The following is a 22455-nucleotide window of genomic DNA, read 5'->3' as shown; positions in this document are numbered from 1 at the left end:
TGATAAAGATTGTTTTTATTTGGTGAAAGTTATGTTTGTTATAATTAATGTGTACGTTTATAATTGTTTTAGTTAGTAGTAGTAGTTGGTTTAGGTTGAAGGGACCGCAGTAGACATTAAAAGATGCACACAACGGACGCTGCTGCCCGTCCGTCGGTTTTCCCTTAGTCGCCTTTTACGACACCCACGGGACGAGATGGGGTGGTGCTATTCTAACGCCGGCACCACACAGCGAGGTTAGGTTAGGTTAGGTTAGGTTAGGTTAGGTTAGGTTAGGTTAGGTTAGGTTAGGTTAGGTTAGGTTAGGTTAGGTTAGGTTAGGTTAGGTTAGGTTAGGTTAGGTTAGGTTAGGTTAGGTTAGGTTAGGTTAGGTTAGGTTAGGTTAGGTTTTTTTTTTTTTTTTTTTTTTTTTTTTTTTAAGAGTTAAAATTTGTCAGTTGAAGGCAAAGGGCCCTCGCTATGAATACGGGCGACCCTTTGCCCGCGGTGACATATGCGAAGTTTTCTTGTTAGTTATTGATGTCAAGTTTGGCATCATCATCAAAGTGTGACAATAATGCACAGTTTAGGAACTTGACTTTGTTACCGTTGTTTAGCTTTAAAGACATATGGTCCCCGCAAAGATACGGGCGGCCATAGGTCCATAGATAATTTTGATTTATATATGGTTATTTTTGTTATATATATATTTATGTTCGGATTTTAGCTATTGTAATGTTACAACTATTTATGTTTTGAAGAATTACTTTACAGGGAACTAGGAATTGATTACGTTTAATTATAGGAAGCCATGAATTGCTTAATCATAGCTGATCCTTTCTTCAATATTTTTCTTTGCTGCAGCAAGGCGTGGACAATTGTTGCTTACTGCAGTGTGGTTTGTGTCATGATGGGTTTTATATTTTTGGTTGTGGTTATTGCAATTATAGCATTTTGGGATGATGTTGCGATTCGGGCAGTTTTTAAAATTGTGAGAATGGTCGGCGCAGTGTGAACAGGGTTTAACTACTGCCTTGCAGTGGACGCGTGTGTGTCCGAACTGCAGGCATCCAAGGCACTGTTTGAATGGAGAGTGCTCTTCAGCGTGTATGCGCTGATGCTCTATGTTGAGCCTTCCGAGTTGCATGATCACTCTCCATGTTGCAGGTGGGCACCTAAGAACCGCGTTGTAGAGGTTCTTATTGCGGTTGTTAGTGACGAAACATAGCTGGAGCTTATGTTCGTCGCTCAGGGTGGCCCCCACCGATGGGTTCTGAGAGGAGATTATGTCGACAAGTTCGTCCTTCACGGTATCCTTGTGGATCCCCTTCAGAATGACCATCGGTGTAAGGGTCCTGGCCGGCTCAGCTTTAATGTTGTTGGTGTTCAGCCTGTGCAATGTTTCGTCCCGCTGAGTTTTGTTTTCGAATTCGATTCTAACTTTGTTGTTACTAAGTGGTTTGATTTTTGTAGGTGCGTAATCTTTTGTTTTGAATGAGATCTTGCCTCGAATGGTGCCCATTGCCTCAGCAGTCGACTGTGAATTTTCAATCGTCGCTACCAGTGCGACGTTGTTTTTAGGTGTTGCTACAGCTTTTACTTTGTCGCTGTATGTTGGACGACTTTGTGGTGTGGGGCTGCCCGACTCAGCTCCACTTAGTGCGTTTTTAACTAAATCGTTGAGGGCCTTCTGCTCCTCACGAATTAGGTTCAGCTCTGTCTGGACAGTCGCTACGACGTCCGCTGCCTGCGCCCGTAGACCATCGTCAGAGTCTGTTTGGACCCCTTTAGACGACTGGTCTGTGGGGGTGGGTGTTGCATTTAAGATTGTCCTGATTTGCGCACGCATTTGCCTCGCGTAACTCGCAAATATGGACGTAACGTTTTTTCGCCGCGGTCTTGATTTGCCTTTTGTTTTCTACCGTGACGCTGCGATGGTTGTGTGTGGTCTCAAGGTTCTCAAGAATGATTCGCGATTCCTGTTCAAGGTCGCCGGCAAGCTCATCAATCAGCTCCAGCACCGGATGGATGTTAGCACCGCGCTCTGTCGACGGTGTACGCGCTCGCTGAGCAATCGCGCCCAGCGGTGAGGTGTAGAGCTGATCAAAGTCTTCCATGTTAAGATTAAGGCTCTCAGTACTCATTTTTTATTTTAAAATCTACTATTTTCTATTTTATATTTAGTTAGTTAAGTTAGAAATTACACAATTAATGATGATGAAATTACTACGATATTATTTGATGACAAAACAAATTTAAAAACAAATTTTTATAATATAAAAACAAATGATTCGAAAATCTACGATGAAGAAAATTAAATTACTTGGCAACTAGACGTCAGCAAGGTTGTCCAGCAGATGAAAAAGATGACGGTGATTAATGTCTATTCAAGACAGAAAACGGAAATAATTTAGCGTAAACCAAAAATAAGTTATGAAATTTTGAAGTAAAAATTTTATATGCCAAAAAGTGAATTTTGAAAATTTTGTTAGGAAAGGTTAAATAAAATTACAAAAACTGATAACGATAGGAAAGAGTAAATTATTTAGAGACGATAGATACAAAGATGAGGAAAATCGGAGTGATAGAAAGAAAGTTACGAATTTTTGAAATTTGAAGATTTTGAAGTATTGAGCAAAAAAGGGGAAAATGGGAGGTTAGGTTAGGTTAGGTTAGGTTAGGTTAGGTTAGGTTAGGTTAGGTTAGGTTAGGTTAGGTTAGGTTAGGTTAGGTTAGGTTAGGTTAGGTTAGGTTAGGTTAGGTTAGGTTAGGTTAGGTTAGGTTAGGTTAGGTTAGGTTAGGTTAGGTTAGGTTAGGTTAGGTTAGGTTAGGTTAGGTTAGGTTAGGTTAGGTTAGGTTAGGTTAGGTTAGGTTAGGTTAGGTTAGGTTAGGTTAGGTTAGGTTAGGTTAGGTTAGGTTAGGTTAGGTTAGGTTAGGTTAGGTTAGGTTAGGTTTTTTTTTTTTTTTTTTAAGAAGTTAAATAGTGTCATGTTTGGCCTCAGGGCCCTCGCTAATGATACGGGCGACCCTGAGGCTATAGTGACTTTTGAGATGTTGTTATTATTTATACGATGACAGATTTGACATCGAAATACCAAAGTGTCGCGATGTTCAGTTTAACAATCTGTTTTTACTGTTGTGGTTGTACTTTTGAGACATAGGGTCCCCGCTGTGATACGGGCGGCCATATGTCCAGATATTTTGGTTTTATTTTCGTTAATAGATTTTGTTGCTTTCCTCGGAATCAGAATTACTAAAATTAAATTTGAAGAAGTTATTTATTGTGAGAAGTTGTACGATGCGAATTTCTTATCTGTTTATTGTATTTTGTTTAGTATGTGGTCTATTTAATCGTAGGAGATTCTACTCTCAATGTTGGATTTCGCTGCGATGAGTCTGGGGCAGGTGTGGCTTACGGCGGTGTGGTTGGTGTCGAGCTGTTTGTTAAATTTTTGGTTGTGATTATGACAGTTGTAGCACTTGGCTATTGTGTTTCGATTGGGACAGTTTTTATACGTATGTGTTTGATCCGCACAGTGAGAGCATGGTTTTATTGTTGCCTTGCAGTGGACCCGGGTATGTCCAAACTGCAAGCAACTGAGGCACTGCCGAAATGGAGAGTGCTCCGCAGCATGAACGCGCTGATGTTCAACGTTGAGCCTTCCCTGTACCATGATGGCTCTCCAGGTGGCAGGCGGGCACTTGAATACGGCGTTATATAAATTCCCGTTCCGGTTGGTGGTGACGAAACACAATTGGAGCACTTGGTCGTCACTCAGGGTTGCCCCCACCGATGGGTTTTGAGAGGCTATTATATCCACAAGTTGGTCCCTGAGGGTGTCCTTATGGATGCCTTTCAAAATCACCATCGGCGAAAGGGTCCTGGCAGGCTCGGCTGTTATGTTTGTGGTGTTCAGCCTTTGGAGCGTTTCGTCACGTTGGGTTGTGTTGTCAAATTCAATTCGTATTTTGTTATTAGTAAGCGGTTTGATTTTGTTTGGTGCGAAGGTCTCGTTCTTAAATGAAATTTGACTTCTAAATGCGCCCATTGCCTCGGCGGATGTTTTGGCGTTTTCCACCGTAGCTACTAGAGCGGGGTGGTTTTTGGTTTTAATAGGGGCGGGCTTCTTCACTTGGTCGCTGTATGTAGGGCGACTTTGTTGATCAGAGCAGCCCGGCTCTGCTCTGCCAATTGTGTTCTTGACCAGTTCGCCAAGGGCTATTTGCTCCTGGCGAATCTGGTCAAGTTGCTGCTGGACCGTCTCAACGACGTCCCGTGTCCGTGTTCCCTGCAGTCCGTCATCGGGGTCAGTCTGTACTCCTTTCGAGGACAAATCTGCTGGAGTAGGGGTTTGATTTAGTATATCCCGTATTTGTGCACGCATTTGCTTGGCGTAGCTATCATATAGGGATGTTACGTTCTTCGCTGCGGTTTTGATTTGGCGTTTGTTCTCGATAGTGACGCTGCGGTGGTTGTGTGAGGTTTCTAGATTTTCTAGTATTATTTTACATTCATATTCTATGTTACCAGCGAGTTCTTCAATCAAATCTAGCACCGGGTGGATGTTTGTAGCGTCACGGGTAGGTGACGGCGTACGTACTTGTTGGGTCAGCGGACCCTGTTGTGCGGTGTAGAGATGATCAAAGTTATCAAGATTTAAATCTAATAAACTGTCCATACTCATTTTGAAAATTGATATTGTTACAGATGTTGCAAAATTTTATAGAAATGTATGTATTTAAATTAATATTATGTTATTTAATCAGTAGAAGACTGAATTATACGAAAACAAAATTTTTAGATGTGAAAAAGAGAAAATGTTAAAATTTTTTAAAAACTAAAACTAAAATAATTCGGTAACGAGACGCTGCCAAGACAAGCCAAATAATGGATAAGATAGTGTTAATAGAGTTCTATTAGATATATGAATCAGAAACAATTTAAGTTAATCCAAAAATTAGTTATGAAATTTTGAAGATAAATTTTAAAAGGACAAAAAAGTGATTTTTGAAAGTTTTATAAGAAGAAGATATCGGAAATGACAAAAACTGTTAAGAACTATAAAGAAACAATTAAAAGGAAACGATAGACACCAAAAAGAAGAAAATCGGACAATTAGGAGAAGAGATATGAATTTTTAAAGATTGAGAATTTTTGAAGATAGTGTGAAAAAGAGGAAAATGGGAATATCTCCGGAACTAGAAGAGTCCCGGAGGTCGGGATAGTCTCAAATGAAAGAGCAAAATTAGGAGAGCATATATTCCGAAAATGGGGTAAGTAGGGGTATGTTAGGGGTATTTGCGAAAGCTTGGTTAGGTTAGGTTAGGTTAGGTTAGGTTAGGTTAGGTTAGGTTAGGTTAGGTTAGGTTAGGTTAGGTTAGGTTAGGTTAGGTTAGGTTAGGTTAGGTTAGGTTAGGTTAGGTTAGGTTAGGTTAGGTTAGGTTAGGTTAGGTTAGGAGACACACGGAAGAGGAAGAAGAGGCAGCATATCAGGCCCTCAAAACGGCAAAAGATGCCCTTAACCGGGCAATAGCCAAAAGAAAGGATGAAGCGCGGGAGGAGTTCCTGGCCACACTAGACCGGGATCCGTGGGGGCGACCGTACAAGCTAGTACGTAACAAGATGAAGCACGCCCCCCCCATGGACTCTCTGGAGCCGGAACTCCTCACGCGAGTCGTGGAGGGCCTCTTCCCGCCGGCGCCGAACTTTGTGCCGCCAGTAATGTCGGTCCCCCAGGCGGAACCGGACGAACCGACGGAGATCCCCGGAGTCTCCGATGTAGAAATAATGAGGACCGACCTCCGCCTAAGGGGATGTAAAAAGGCTCCAGGGCCTGACGGGGTACATGGGAAAGTACTCCCTATCGTCCTAAAGCATCTCGGAGACCGGATTAGGGAACTATTTGACGATTGCCTGAAAGAGGGCCGGTTTCCGAGATGCTGGAAAGAGGGTAGGCTATGCCTCCTCCGGAAGGAGGGCCGCCCGCCGGACAGTCCCGCCGGATACCGGCCTATAGTACTCCTGGACGAGGTCGGGAAGATGTTGGAGCGCATTATCGCTGGCCGCATTCTCCAACATCTTAAAAACACTGGACCGGAGGTCAGCGACCGGCAGTTTGGGTTTCGGGCGGGGCTGTCCACGATGGACGCACTTTCCTCTCTGAGGAATTTTTGTGAGGATGCGGCGGGTAGAGGTGAGGGTGTCGTGGCGGTATCACTCGACATCGCCAATGCCTTCGGCACCCTCCCGTATACTGTGATCAAGGAGGCACTTCGGTATCACGAAGTGCCTCCCTATTTGAGGAAAATCGTAGAGCACTACCTATCCCAGAGAGTAGTGCTCTACGAAATGAGAGGGGGCCGTCGCGAACGCGAAATGGCCTGCGGTGTTCCACAGGGGTCGGTCCTAGGACCTCTCCTGTGGAACATCGGCTACGATTGGGTGATAAGGGGGGCACAACTTCCCCGCATGTCCACCATATGTTACGCGGACGACACGATGGTGGCTGTGCGGGGAAGAGAACTGGGAGAGACCCTGAGGAGAGCGGCGGTTGCCACCGAAATGACAATCGGCCGCATACGCCTGCTTGGGCTAAGGGTGGCCCTCCCCAAAACAGAGGGAATAGTCTTCGGGGGAAAAGGATGGGTTGTACCCGAAGACTTGACGATCCAGGTGGAGAGAGAACCTGTCCAGGTCAAGGCCAACATTAAATATCTTGGCCTGGTCCTGGACAGGAAGTGGGACTTTAGGGAGCATTTCGTCCGACTTGCTCCCCGTATTGTAGGCGCGGCCTCCGCTCTAGGCAGGCTCCTGCCAAACGTGGGAGGACCGAGAGCCCCATGCCGCCGCCTTTTCGCGGGGGTTATAAGAAGTATGGCCCTATACGGGGCCCCGATCTGGGCGGACCGGCTGTCGAGCGACAACAAATCCCTGCTCCGGCGGCCGCAAAGGGTGGTGGCCCTACGAATAGTTAGGGCCTACTCAACGGTATCCCATGCGGCGGCATGTCTCCTCGCCTGCACCCCTCCGTGGGAGCTCGACGCCAAGGTCTTAGCGGAGAGATATGTGTTGAGGGTGGAGGCAAGGGCTCGAGGAGAGCACCTAGACCCAGAAGCGGCAGAGCGGGCAGACCGGGAGGCCAAGGTCAGACTCCGGGAGCTCTGGGAGGCCAGCCTGGAGGACTCCCCCTATGGAACACGCACCACAGGGGCAGTCCTCCCTCATATAGAGGAGTGGTTGAAGAGGAAACACGGGGCCCTATCATACAGGGCAACACAGGTAGTGACCGGACACGGCTGTTTCGGTCGCTACCTGCACCTAATTCAGAGAGAATTAGGGCCCCAGTGTCACGAGTGCGGTGATCCTGACGACTCGGCACAACACACCTTGGAAATGTGCAGTCGTTGGGAAGGGGAGCGCCGCACTCTTATGAGGGCAATAAGGACGACGGACCTCTCGCTGCACAGCGTCGTTGAAGCCATGCTGGGCAGCGAGAGAAACTGGAAGGCAGTAGTCTCCTTCTGCGAGGAGGTCATCTCGCAGAAGGAGGCAGCGGAGCGGGAGCGCGAAGATGCAGCCGACGCGCCCCCGCTCCGGCACAGACGAAGAGGGAGAGCGCGCGCGCAGTACGCCGCCGCGAATCGCGCCCTCCCTCGGTAGGGCCAGTGGATTGGGACCCACATAGCACGGCCCTGCACGTCTGGGGGGGGAATCAGAAGCGTCCCTGATTCTCCCCTCCTTTGGTGCGGGTTCCCCGGCCTAACGCCGGGAAGAGACGGGGGGCATGGTGGTAGAATGAATGCGCGAGCCCATCATGCCCCCACTAAACGTCTGAGAGGGTGCGACGCCGGAGTGAGGTTTAGTGGGTATTCTCTCTCGCCCCTCCCTCGCTAGGAGAGAGGGCCGAGAGAGCGAGTCCCACATACCCTCCCCATATGGCCTTCCCACGGTCGGGGAGAAATGCGTAAAGGCATTCCTCACTCCGTCAACAAAAAAAAAAAAAAAAAAAAAAAAAAAAAAAAGGTTAGGTTAGGTTAGGTTAGGTTAGGTTAGGTTAGGTTAGGTTAGGTTAGGTTAGGTTAGGTTAGGTTAGGTTAGGTTAGGTTAGGTTAGGTTAGGTTAGGTTAGGTTAGGTTAGGTTAGGTTAGGTTAGGTTAGGTTAGGTTAGGTTTTTTTTTTTTTTTTTTTTTTTTTTTTTTTTTTTTTTTTTTTTTTTTTTTTTTTTTTTTTTTTCAATCCTCCTCCAACATGATCGGAGCCTATTTTTACGGGATTACTCTTTCATACCATTTCTCGCATTTATGCCTCTCGTACTTTTATCCTTCATACAATATCTTTCTCTCATCCTTCATATCTTTTGTTTCTTGATTTGGGTGGGATGCCCAACTACTGTGTCCTACTGCTTTTAAGTATTTAGTTCTGTATTTAAGTATTTCGTTGTAACACGGGTAAATAAAAGGGATTACACATTTCTTTTATTGTTTTGAATTGACTTTCACATTTAGTACTTACATACAGTATTTTTATTTACTTACATATTTTAAAATTACAATTTTTTGTATATGCTAACTTATAATATATTCAAATATTACGATAACATATTTTACTATCTAGTTTTATTATTTTCTATTACACGTTTTGCTATACATTTGCAGTACTGTAAGAACTTATCTCTATTTCTGCCCTCCATTATTTTACTTATATTTTCCAGTGAGATTTCCATATTCAATTCGTATTCTACATTTAATCTTTCGAGGCCGTATACAGGACACTCCAGCAATATGTGGGGGACCGTTTCCATACGTTCACTATCGCAGATGCACGATGGGTTGTCCTTGCATCTGAAGCGGTTCAGGTATTCGGAGAACCCACCGTGCCCCGTGAAGATCTGTGTGGTGACGCTATCGATTTTTAATTTGCGGACAGTCCTGTAGGCCGCTATTGCATCCGGGAAGAACAGTTTGGTGATGGATGCAGTACAGCCGGTCGTGTACCTACGATTCCACTCGTCAAGCGTTACCATCCGGATGTCACGCTTGACGTGTGAAATCGGGCACAGGTCGTATTCCGGCCTCTTCTTGGAACCCGTAGCGGCTGATTTGGCCAATTGGTCTGCTCTCTCGTTGCCCTCCAACCCCGCGTGAGCTTTAATCCAGAACAGAGTGATAATCTTGTTCTGATGAGATATGGATCTTATGTTCTCTCTGGTTTCTACGGCTAGGGGGTGGAGGCAACGGTAATTGGTGACTGTTTGGAGAGCGGCCGTTGAATCGCTAAAGATTCCAAAAGTTGACTCACTACGACTAAGGATCACCCTCGTCGCTCTGCAGATTGCCAGCAACTCAGCCTGATAGACGGTGCAGTATTCTGGTAAAGCTAGTTTGAGGGCTTTTATCTCTGCTTCGCTATTCCATATTGAAATTGCAGCTCCGACCTTGCCCCCAATCTTGCTCCCGTCAGTGAAAATGCGGATTTCCTGTTCACTGTTGTTGTTCACCTGCTCCTGGTCTGTCAGACTGATAAATGACAGCGTGGTTTGGTCTGCGGGATGAGGTGCCTCTATAGCTGGGGCCATTGTTTCGACCTCTCTATCCCCTAGCGATGGCCGGGGCACTCCCCTCTTGGCTTCGTATAATGCGGCCGCCTCTCGGACTCGGAGGTCGAGGGGGAGGATCCCGGCCAGCACCAGTGCAGAGTTTAATGACACCGTTCTGTACGCTCTGCAGAGCTTCTGGGCTACTCCTCGCTGCACTACGTCCAAATGCTTTCGCACCATCAGCTTTTCCGCTGCCGGTGCCCAGACGCTGGCAGCATAAAGCAGTATGGGCTCGATGGTGGCTACATATATTATTCTAATTACTTCAGGATTTAAGCCCCATCCCACTCTGGCCGCTTTAGACAACTGTTTGTACACACCAGTGGCTTTTTTGCAGACATTTGCGACGTGAGTGTTAAAAGTTAGTTTTTCGTCTATGGTGACGCCTAACAGTTTTATTTCTTTGGATATGCCAATGTTGGTCCCGCCCATGTTCAGGCGAGGGGAATCGTATTTCAGTTTCCTTGTTATTATCATCGCGTTTGTTTTTTGCGGCGCAAATTTGAGCTTATTTTTGACTCCCCACTCCCGAACATGTTCGAGAGCTAAATTGGCACTCCTCTCCACCTCCAAAGCCGTCTTGCCATCATGTACCAACACTACGTCGTCTGCAAATGCCTGACAAAAAACTCCTTTTCCTTCCAAACTCTGAAGGAGGGGGTCCAACAAGAGGTTCCAGAGGATTGGTCCTCCAATGGATCCTTGAACACATCCTTTGTTGGTTCCTTTTGTGACCTCTGCTCCCGCATACCTCAACTCTACCTCCCTTTCGTTTAGATAGCTGTCTAAAATCCTCCTCAGGTTTAGTGGACACTTTTCTTCCGCCAGTCGGACTCTAATCGCTGGCCACCAGGCGCTATCGAAGGCTCCCTCTATGTCCAACGAGATGATTGTGACTATCTTCTTTTGATTTAATTTCTGGTAAATGTGTTGCATAAGTCTGTAGAGGGAGTCTTCGGTGCTCCTCTGGGGCATGAATCCGAACTGTCGTGTACTCATCCTTGGTAACAGATGAAACCTGAGGCGGGCCACTAACATCTTTTCCAGAGTTTTTCCGAGGATCGAGAGAAGTCCAATGGGTCTATAAGATTTCGGTATTTTGTAGTTTTCTTTGCCCGGTTTCCTCAACACCACAACGGTGGCTTTTTTCCAGTCTGTCGGAAAGTGGTGGCATTCGAGGCACTTATTGTAGAACTTCAGGAAGAGTTCTGGTTCACTTTTTATAGCTTGGAGGCATATGTCGGCAGTAAAGCCGTCGGGTCCTGGTGCCTTTTTCGGGTTGAAAGATTCGCTTGCAGTTTTAAGTTCCGCCATTGTAAATGGTGGGTCACAAGTCTCACCTTGTCCGCCAGCATTTACTTCTTCCGCTTTGCTACGAATTTCTCTATGGTGCATGTTGTCGTTGGTCGTGAGATCCTCGGGGTAAAAGGTTTCCGCCAACAATTTGGCGGAGTCCCTTTCATCCAAGACCTCCCCATTTTTCTCCAGCGGCAAGTCCTCTACCCTTCGCGAGGTTCTCCCGATTACGCGATATATACCTTCCCAGACCCCCTCTCTGTCTTGTTTACAACAGAACTCTTTCCAACTGTCTGTTTGAGCTTTTTCTACTGCTAATTTGTATTCTTCTTTCTGTTTCAGGTATTCTTCGACGACTTTCGACCTCCTCACTGGTGCGGCGCATCGTATTCTACGTTTCATCGTGGTAACTGCCCTCTTCAGCCTCTCCAACTTCTCCGACCACCACGGCAAGGTAAGTTCTTCTTTTGCTTTTTTGGCTGGTATGGCATGTTTGCATGCAGTATCTATTATATTTATTATATTTTTTGTGACTGTTTCTATTTGTGTTTTGTTTGTAATTTTCTCTAATTCTGTTATTGTAATTTCATTGTCTTGAAGTAATTGCGTGAGTTCCTCTCTAAATTTAGGCCAATTTGCTTTTTTCGTATTATACTTCCTTGTAGTTCTACTGATGTTCATACCTTTTGCTTTCTGAAGTCTTATTTTGAATATTATACCGTTGTGGTCCGAGCTTGTGAGGCCTTCCTCGACTTTCCAGTCATCCACGAATTCCAAGAGGTCCATTGAGCAGGCTGTGATATCCACAAAGCTTTGGTAACGCACTTCTCCTCTTATGGTGTCGAAAGTCGGAGTTTCTCCTCTGTTTAGAATATGCAGGTTCAGCTCATCGAGTGCCGCCGACAGTTCTTCCCCCCTGTGGTCATTTGTGGGGCTTCCCCACCATGTGCTTTTTGCATTTGCATCCCCTCCAATGAGCCATCTTCTTGAGCCGACCTCCCTTTCTATCTTGGCGAGTTGTTCTATATCTGGCTCTATGGGGTGGTTATGTTTAGGGTTTTCCAGATAGATGGAGGTGAGTGCGATTTCCCATGCACTGGTTCGGATCCTCACTACAACGATGTTATTCGTGGTGAGTTTCGGACACTGTATGACATCTAGGTCTTGGTCGAATACCGCTATTGCGGCTTTTACAGTTCCTTCTCCTATATCGGTGTTCTGGAAAATTCGCACTCCTCTATGGCCTCTCATCTCCCTCTCGGCTCCTACGTATGGCTCCTGTAATAGAGCTACTGCAATCCCGCGTTTCTTCGCTTCCATCAATAGCTCATTTGTAGCCAGTTTGCTACGCTGGAGGTTTGCTTGTGCTACCGTGTATTTGCTAGTAGTTATTTCCACCGGGGCGCCTTTAGCAGTATGCTATAGTTGATCTAGCTATAGTGTCCCATTTCTTGCGGATGGGGCAGTCATTGCTGAAGGCGTTGTGCTCAATAAGATCCATCCCTGCTCTCGTGCAGTTTTTGCATGCGGGAGGCACATCAGCGAGAAAATCTTCGCACTGGTTTCTCATATGGGGGCCCCCGCAATGGCTGCACAAGTCAGTCGGGTCCTTACAGAACCGTCTGCTGTGCCCGTACCCCAAGCAGCGAGTACATTGCACCAGCGGGGTTTGGTCTTCGACCCTGATCCGCTGGAGATCAATGTGGACTTTTCCGATTTCTAGTGCTCTTTGCCACACAATTGGCGAGACACTGATTACCACATGGCTGGTATAGGGGTTTCTGGTTTTCCTCCTATATTTGATCTCCAACCGATCGTCCTCCTCGTCAAGGCCGCGAAAGACGCCCCGGTTTTGGTTCCTGAGAGCTTTTAATACGTCCTCGTCTGTGTTTATCGAGAGGACGCTCTTCAGAACCAAAAGCGGGTCCTTGTTCTTCACTTCCTCGACGTTGAGGTCGACTCCTTCTCTTCCGAGTCTATTCTTCAGCTTTTCTCGGTCCCCTTCTGTGCTTAATCCTAGGATTATCTTCCTGTCCTTGGCTTTTCGTACTTTCTCCACTGTTATCCAGCCCTCTTTGGCATCTACTGCTTTTCTCACTCTTTCGAGTACCTCTTCTCCAGTTTCTGTATCATTTTTAGAGGTGATTATCACAGAGTGTAGGGTTTTTCTGTCAGTGGGAGGCTTTTTGTTTTGTACAGTGGGTTGCTCTGCCGTCACAGTCGCGTAGGTCCTAGCTGTCGCTGTCTCTATTGCCTCTCTTTGTTTCTCCATTGCTTCTTTGAGTTCTCCCATTTGTTTCATATTTTCTTTCAGGAGCTTTGCATGTTCTTCTAGAGTGGCCTGGTTTTCATTTGCCACAGATGTTGAATTCAGGACTGTGAGGTTAGTCTTTTCAGGCTCCTTTTTTTCCTTCGTGGGGTTTTTCTTTCTTTGGTCCGACTCGGCCGTCTCTAGGCGTTTCTTTTCTTGTTCTATATCCTTTACCATCCTATATAGTTTTTCCAGGATGTCCTTAACTGATGCTTTCATCTCTTTCTTAATATTCCCTGATAGGTCTAGTTGGTTCTTACCCTTCTCCATCAGTTTTCTGGCCTCGGCTGTTTTTGGGAATATTCCTGCTTTGGTGCTTGAGGGACCTGCCTGTGAAGTTTTATCCGCGTCCACGTTTGGTGGCGGGAGGGCCGCGGGTATGTGCATTTGAATCACATCCGCGTCCGCGGCGACCGCCGACTGTGGGTTTGGTGAAAGCAGGAAGGTCCTGCCCATCCCCGCCTGCTCAGCAGGGCCTGCCCGCTTTGTCACTGTGGTCGGTGTTGTTTTGGAGGGTAAGGGAACTTGTCTCTTTCCTTGTTCCCACTCTCCAATGCTGCGTCTGACGTTTTGGGCGGGTGGCTCTCCCGTCGACCTAGTTGCCGAAGTTTGATGCGAGGGGCCCGCTCGTTCCGTTTTTTGGGGAGACGGTGACATTTCTGTCTCCAGGCCGTCCTTTTTTTGTGTCCTATTTGGAGTCCTATACATTGGCATGAGGGAGTATCTCCTTCGTTTGTTGTCACAGCGCGTGTCTGCTGTGAGTCGATATTTGCCCCTGTAAAGGGGGGGCGTCAAGTTTTTCTGACTCTATCAATTGATTTCCGCCTCTGTAAGGTAGGGGCGGTGCTCCGTCAGTGTAATTGAAGGAGGAGGGTGACAATAAGGAAAATAAAATAAAAAAGAGGGAACACAAAAGAAGAAGGAAAATAATAAAAGTCTATTAAGCTAGTTATTCTTTTACTCCTGTACAGGGGGAGTGAGGGTCTTATTTCTAATATTATATATAATATAGTTTAGAGTCGCTGACTCTATTCTCACCTTAAATTTACGATTATTCTATAGCGATGTCAAATGTAGAGTCATTGACTCTGTGCGATACTGTCTAAACACTGTATATGGATACAGCAATCACTTATATCTAAGAAGAGGTCACTTGCATGTACCAAAAAATTTTGGACTCTATGTAGAGCCAAATTTTTGTGTCCAGTAGATAGCTCTCCTCGAGCCCTTTCCAACGATACCAAACACGGCCCCGCTGTTCCTTCTGGTTCCGGAGCTACAAGGGCTTGAAGTTTCTGGTTTCGTTCCCGAAACCGGTTTCCAGATTGGGTATCTGTCTGTAACTCCGGATCCGCTGGCCCTACAGGTCCGCGCTTGGGCTCGTTTTTCTGGGCTCGACTAGCTCTATCTAATGGAAGCACTTTCAGGCGGGAAAATTCTTCAGATTTTCAGTTTCCTGAAAAGTCCTGAAAACGTCTGAAAAGTTTCCCCTCGCCCGGAGTAGTGCCCGCTGGTTTCCTAGAAGAAAACCCCAGCTCTCTGCGACTTACCGTTTTGGAGATATCTCGGTTTAAATTTTTCCAAAATGGCGGCGAGAACTGTCAAAGTTCAACTTTGACCGCTGATATCTCCCGTTCCTGGGGTCGCAGAAAGCCCGGATTTTCGACGGCTTATCTAAACTTAACCTAATCTATCGGCCGAGACCACTTTCAGGCTTCGAAATTTTTCAGAAATTTTCAGACTGAAAATCGACTGAAAATTTCTGAAATGGGTCGAAGGTGGTAGATAGACCTCCTCTTATCTTCAGGGAAGAAACCGCGAGCCTCTAGGCCCTTGGGTTGTCGAGATATTGCGACTTGAAATTAGGCAAGATGGCCGCCGAACTGTCAAACGCAATGTTTGAGGGCCGATATCTCGAGAACCGTTGGTCGGAGGAGGTTCGGGTTTTCTTCCCTGCCTCTCGTCTTATCTCCTCTATAAATTAGGAGTGGTCTCGACTCTTAGAAATTTTTGTCGAGATTTTCACCTGAAACCTGAAAATACTGGTTTCTGCTCAAAATACACTGTCTTAGGTGAAAATCCGACTTTTTTACGTCAAGCGGTTGCCGAGTATTTGCAGTTTGAAATTTGATACCAGAAAAAACAAAATGGCGTTTTTCTGGTATCTGGCCAAATTAAAAGGTACGAGGTCCGCGTTTTAAGTTTCCCGATGTGGGATGGCAGTTCTGAAGCTAATTTTTATGAGAAAAAGTGATATTTTATATTAATTTTGAATATATGGCCAAAAATAAGTTAAAATTCGATAACTTCGGTACCCCTTGACATAAAAATACACAAAAAATTGTAAAATTTACACAAAATACACAGCTATAATACACAATAATAATCTAAATTAGTCCCATACAAAAAAATTTCAAATTGGATATTTTTCGAAATTTTCCGAAAACTCAAAATTTTTCTAACTAATTTTGTCCACAGAGTTTTCACACTTTAAGAGTCTGTTGTACCAGCTAGCGCGCACAGGATTTCACTCCAAAAAGTATATGGTCTGCCTGAAGATTTTGCAGTATTTAAAGTTGAATTTTGAATTTTAAAAAGTCTATTTCTCAGAAAGTAAATGTCCAAAAATTTTGTTTTAAGTACCGTTATACTCGGAGAGGTGCACTGCTTGAAACTGCGTTGTGTGTTTGAGCCGCTCGTCGCTGGTTCGCCGACCACGCCACCACGTGGTTTTTGTTTTTCTGTGGATTGTGCTCCGACGGTGCGTCGCCCAGACACGTGTGAGGTGTCGGCGTGCGGGGCTCGTTGAGGCGCTTCCAACGGTGTATCGCACGTAGCGGTATCAGCGTCCAGTGACTCAGCGTATCGGTGTTTATGATCACTTAACCTCCAAAAACACGGTTTTTAGCACTTAGCGGTTTTTCCCGAGGTCACACCTTCACACACTGTAATCCAAAAGATGGCACTCACTGTCCCGCACACAACAACACTTGTTTGATCTCGATACGACGAGAATTGCCACGTCCACGAATTTTTTACTGCGGAGCTCAAAGAAAACGATGTCGCTACGACGCAGGGTGGCACGTGACTGGTTAGGTTAGGTTAGGTTAGGTTAGGTTAGGTTAGGTTAGGTTAGGTTAGGTTAGGTTAGGTTAGGTTTTTTTTTTTTTTTTTTTTTTTTTTGTAAGGTTTTAAGTGTCAGTTGAAGACACAGGGCCCTCGCTAAGGATACGGGCGACCCTGTGTCCGAGGTGACATTTATGATGGGGTTTTTTATGTTTTATGCGATGCCGGGTCCGGCATCACCATCAGTCGGAACAATGGTGATGCTCGAGTTGAAGACCCGGCTTTATTGTTGTGATTTAGATGGACCCATGGTCCCCGCGTCAAATACGGGCGGCCATGGTTCCTGGTTGAATTTTGTGAAGATGAGAGTTTTGATTTAAGATGGGGGGTTATTTTTATTTTAAGATGCGAGTAGTTTTGTGGTCGGTTGATTTACATGTTGAGTTAAAGATGGTGAGTGTTTGATTTTAAGATGGGGGGGTTTGTTTTATTATGTTTTGAGTTGGATGTGCGAGTTGGGACCGCAGTAGGTGTTGATGACAATACTCGACGGACGCTGCTGCCCGTCCGTCGGTTTTCCCTTAGTCGCCTTTTACGACACCCACGGGACGAGATGGGGTGGTGCTATTCTAACGCCGGCACCACACAGCGAAGGTTAGGTTAGGTTAGGTTAGGTTAGGTTAGGTTAGGTTAGGTTAGGTTAGGTTAGGTTAGGTTAGGTTAGGTTAGGTTAGGTTAGGTTAGGTTAGGTTAGGTTAGGTTAGGTTAGGTTTTTTTTTTTTTTTTTTTTTTTTTTTTTAAAAGGTTTTATAGTGTCATTTGTAGACACAGGGCCCTCGCTAGGGATACGGGCGACCCTGTGTCCGTGGTGACATATGCGAAAAGCTGGTATGTTTTATGCGATGCCGGGTCCGGCATCACCATCAGTCAGTAGCGATGATGATGCTCGAGTTGAAGACCCGGCTTTATTGTTATGATTTCGATGGACCCATGGTCCCCGCATTGGGTACGGGCGGCCATGGGCCCAGGTTGAGATTTGATGCGATATGTTTGAGATTAGAGAGTAGCAATATGTTTGAGTTTAGAGAATAGTTGTTTATGATTGGTTAGAAGCATGGTTTGTTGATTTTAGTTAGGTTTGGTTTGCTTGGAATTTTTTGGTTTGGTTTAGTTGTTGATTTTTAGATTTTTGTAGTTGGTTGTGGTTGGAGGGACCGCAGTAAAGATAGAAAGATAAAGGCACTCAACGGACGCTGCTGCCCGTCCGCCGGTTTTCCCTTAGTCGCCTTTTACGACACCCACGGGACGAGATGGGGTGGTGCTATTCTAACGCCGGCACCACACGGCGGGGTTAGGTTAGGTTAGGTTAGGTTAGGTTAGGTTAGGTTAGGTTAGGTTAGGTTAGGTTAGGTTAGGTTAGGTTAGGTTAGGTTAGGTTAGGTTAGGTTAGGTTAGGTTAGGTTAGGTTAGGTTAGGTTAGGTTAGGTTAGGTTAGGTTAGGTTAGGTTTTTTTTTTTTTTTTTTTTTTTAAAGGTTTGTACGTGTCGGGTGAAGACACAGGGCCCTCGCTAGAGATACGGGCGACCCTGTGCCCGCGGTGACATTTGCGATAAGTTTTTGGTGATTTATGCGATGCCGGGTCCGGCATCACCATCAGACAGAAGCAATGGTGATGCTCAGCTTTTATAGACCCGGCGTTGTTTTTATGTTTGAGCTTTGTTGGGCCCATGGTCCCCGCATTGGGTACGGACGGCCATGGGTCCGGGTTGGAATTTTGTTTGGGTTGATATGTGAAGATACGAAGTTAATGTTGAAAGTTTGATTGATTTGATGTTTGCGAAAGGTATGATTGTATGTTTGAAAGATAGATATTTATGGATTAGCGATTGGTTGTTTATTGTTGGTTGTTGTTTTTATTTGGTTTTACGAAATGGGACCGCAGTAGGTTTTGATAAAACTTCTCAACGGACGCTGCTGCCCGTCCGTCGGTTTTCCCTTAGTCGCCTTTTACGACACCCACGGGACGAGATGGGGTGGTGCTATTCTAAACGCCGGCACCACACGGCGGATGGTTAGGTTAGGTTAGGTTAGGTTAGGTTAGGTTAGGTTAGGTTAGGTTAGGTTAGGTTAGGTTAGGTTAGGTTAGGTTAGGTTAGGTTAGGTTAGGTTAGGTTAGGTTAGGTTAGGTTAGGTTAGGTTAGGTTAGGTTAGGTTAGGTTAGGTTAGGTTAGGTTAGGTTAGGTTAGGTTAGGTTAGGTTATAGGGTTGATTCTCGGTAGATTTTGTTCAAATTTGGTACAGGGGCTTATTTTGACCTTATCTTTATATGGTATTTCGCGCTTGCTCAGAATCGTCCTGGGTCTGGGACCTCCCATACATTTTTTTTTTGAAAATTTTCAGTTTTTTGTTTTTTGCGAAAAATGTATTATATTTAGGCACTTGGTTTCCTAGCTACCCCAAAATTTCTCTAATTCTGCATCGAATGACACTTTTTTCAAGAAAATCGGTTAATAAATAAAGATTTTAGACCCGGGTTAGATTATTTTCGCACATTTTTTTGAAAAAAAAAAAAAAAAAAAAAAAAAAAAAAAAAAAAAAAAAAAAAAAAAAAAAAAAGTTGTCCAAAAATTCTGAAAAAAAATTCTATTTACACATTTGCTTAAATTCTGATATTACTAACGTAATATCTGACTGCTCGAATCTGACGTCCATTTTGCTCTATCTCTTACCGTTTCCGAGATATAGCGTCCTAAAGTTGCGAAATTTCTTAAAACATTGCTATTCCTGTTTATGCGGCGTCGTTGAATTATTTGTATGGAAATAGTGAAATCCGACTCACACTTGACCCTTTTTTTCATAGAAATTGGATTTTATGTAATTATGGGTGAGTTTTTAGAGTTTGTATGTTCATATTTGGTACATAGTGACATGGCATAGTCTATATTGACATGATCTGTCAAACTGTTAAATTTGACAGTTTTTGAGAAAAAGTTTCACATTTTGTCATAGTTAAATAGAAATTGTCATTGTTAAGTATTTTTGACCAAAAGTGTCATAGTTGATGTATTTTGACAGTTTCTCGAAATTTGACAGTTTTAACAAAAATGTTTACTTGGAATAGCTATACAGCTGTATAAGATGACATGACCAAGTGCAAATTGACAAATTTTATCAAAACTATCATTTTTACAGTTTTTGAGATTTATATTGAAATAAAGTTATTTTTGAGTATAAGATGATATGATCAAGTGCAATTAAAGTGATTGGGGCAAGATTGAAAATATTGACAGTTTTTTGCCAGATTTGGTTCGTGCTTAGAAAAATAGTCATATTATTGTATGAGATGACATGGCCAAGTGCAAATTGACAGATTTAGACAAAATTGTCATTTTGACAGATTTTGTTCTAAAATGACATTTTGACAGTTTTTGACCCAAAATGTCATTTTGACAGTTTTTGACACAAAATGACATTTTGACAGTTTTTAACCCAAAATGACATTTTGACAGTTTTTGACCCAAAAAGACATTTTGACAGTTTTTGACACAAAATGACATTTTGACAGTTTTTGACACAAAATGACATTTTGACAGTTTTTGACACAAAATGACATTTTGACAGTTTTTGACACAAAATGATATTTTGACAGTTTTTGACACAAAATGATATTTTGACAGTTTTTAACCCAAAATGTCATCTTGACAGTTTTTGACCCAAAATGACATTTTGAAAGTTTTTGACACAAAATGACATTTTGACAGTTTTTGACCCAAAATGACATTTTGACAGTTTTTGACCCAAAATGACATTTTGACAGTTTTTGACACAAAATGACATTTTGACAGTTTTTGACACAAAATGACATTTTGACAGTTTTTGACACAAAATGACATTTTGACAGTTTTTGACACAAAATGACATTTTGACAGTTTTTGACCCAGAATGACATTTTGACAGTTTTTGACACTAAATGACATTTTGACAGTTTTTGACACAAAATGACATTTTGACAGTTTTTGACCAAAACTGTCATTTTGACAGTTTTTGACAAAAAATGTCATTTTGACAGTTTTTGACACAAAATGACATTTTGACAGATATTGACTGACAATGACACTTTGACATGCTGACAATCTGCCATTCTGACATACTGACAGTTTCACAGTAAACTCGGTTATGGTGAAAATTTCAAAACTATTTTACACAAAAAGTAAGCATCACACGTTTACAGAGATAACTTTAATACTATTTTTTAGGGACTATAAGTACTATACAAACAAAAAACTATGGAAAAGTTGGCTAGGAAAAATTTCAATTTTGCAATGATAATTACGTCGATTACGTCGATCGCGGTGCTCCCGCGTTACCGTTATAGGGTTAATTCTCGGTAGATTTTGTTCAAATTTGGTATAGGGGCTTTTTTTGACCTTATCTTTCTATAGTATTTCGCGCTTGCTCAGAATCGCCCTGGGTCTGGGACCTCCCATACATTTTTTTTGAAAATTTTCAGTTTTTTGTTTTTTGCGAAAAATGTATTACATTTAGGCACTTTATTTTCCTAGCTACCCCAAAATTTCTCTAATTCTGCATCGAATGACACTTTTTTGAAGAAAATCGGTTAATAAATAAAGATTTTAGACCCGGGTTAGATTATTTTCGCAAATTTTTTTGAAAAAAAAAGTTGTCCAAAAATTCTGAAAAAAATTCTATCTATACATTTGCTTAAATTTCGATATTACTAACGTAATATCTGACTGCCCGAATCTGAAGTCCATTTTGCTCTATCTCTTACCGTTTCCGAGATATAGCGTCCTAAATTTGCGAGATTTCATAAAACATTGCTATTCCTGTTTATGCGGCGTCGATGAATTATTTGTATGGAAATAGTGAAATCCGACTCACACTTGACCCTTTTTTCATAGAAATTCGATTTTACGTAATTATGGGTGAGTTTATAGAGTTTGTATGTTCATATTTGGTACATAGTGACATGGCATTTTTGACACAAAATGACATTTTGACAGTTTTTGACACAAAATGACATTTTGAAAGTTTTTGAGACAAAATGACATTTTGACAGTTTTTGACCCAAAATGTAATTTTGACAGTTTTTGACACAAAATGACATTTTGACAGTTTTTGACACAAAATGACATTTTGACAGTTTTTGACACAATGACATTTTGACAGTTTTTGACACAAAATGACATTTTGACAGTTTTTGACACAAAATGACATTTTGACAGTTTTTGACCCAAAATGACATTTAGACAGTTTTTGACACAAAATGTAATTTTGACAGTTTTAGACACAAAATGACATTTTGACAGTTTTTGACAAAAAATGACATTTTGACAGTTTTTGACAAAAAATGACATTTTGACAGTTTTTGACACAAAATGACATTTTGACAGTTTTTGACCCAAAATGACATTTTGACAGTTTTTGACACAAAATGTCATTTTGACAGTTTTAGACACAAAATGACATTTTGACAGTTTTTGACAAAAAATGACATTTTGACAGTTTTTGACACAAAATGACATTTTGACAGTTTTTTGACACAAAATGACATTTTGACAGTTTTTGACACAAAATGACATTTTGACAGTTTTTGACACAAAATGACATTTTGACCGTTTTTGACACAAAATGACATTTTGACAGTTTGTGACACAAAAAATGACATTTTGACAATCTGACAATCTGACATTCTGACATTCTGACAGTTTCACAGTTAGGTTAGGTTAGGTTAGGTTACTGACATTTAGACATTTTGACATTTAGGTTAGGTTAGGTTAGGTTAGGTTAGGTTAGGTTAGGTTAGGTTAGGTTAGGTTAGGTTAGGTTAGGTTATAGGGTTGATTCTCGGTAGATTTTGTTCAAATTTGGTACAGGGGCTTATTTTGACCTTATCTTTATATGGTATTTCGCGCTTGCTCAGAATCGTCCTGGGTCTGGGACCTCCCATACATTTTTTTTTTGAAAATTTTCAGTTTTTTGTTTTTTGCGAAAAATGTATTATATTTAGGCACTTGGTTTCCTAGCTACCCCAAAATTTCTCTAATTCTGCATCGAATGACACTTTTTTCAAGAAAATCGGTTAATAAATAAAGATTTTAGACCCGGGTTAGATTATTTTCGCACATTTTTTTGAAAAAAAAAAAAAAAAAAAAAAAAAAAAAAAAAAAGTTGTCCAAAAATTCT

This window comes from Cydia pomonella, chromosome 2, assembly GCF_033807575.1.
Source record: "Cydia pomonella isolate Wapato2018A chromosome 2, ilCydPomo1, whole genome shotgun sequence".
Classification (NCBI taxonomy): Eukaryota; Metazoa; Arthropoda; class Insecta; order Lepidoptera; family Tortricidae; genus Cydia; species Cydia pomonella.
The sequence above is the reverse complement of the archived record's forward strand: the minus strand, read 5'-3'. Positions refer to the sequence as shown.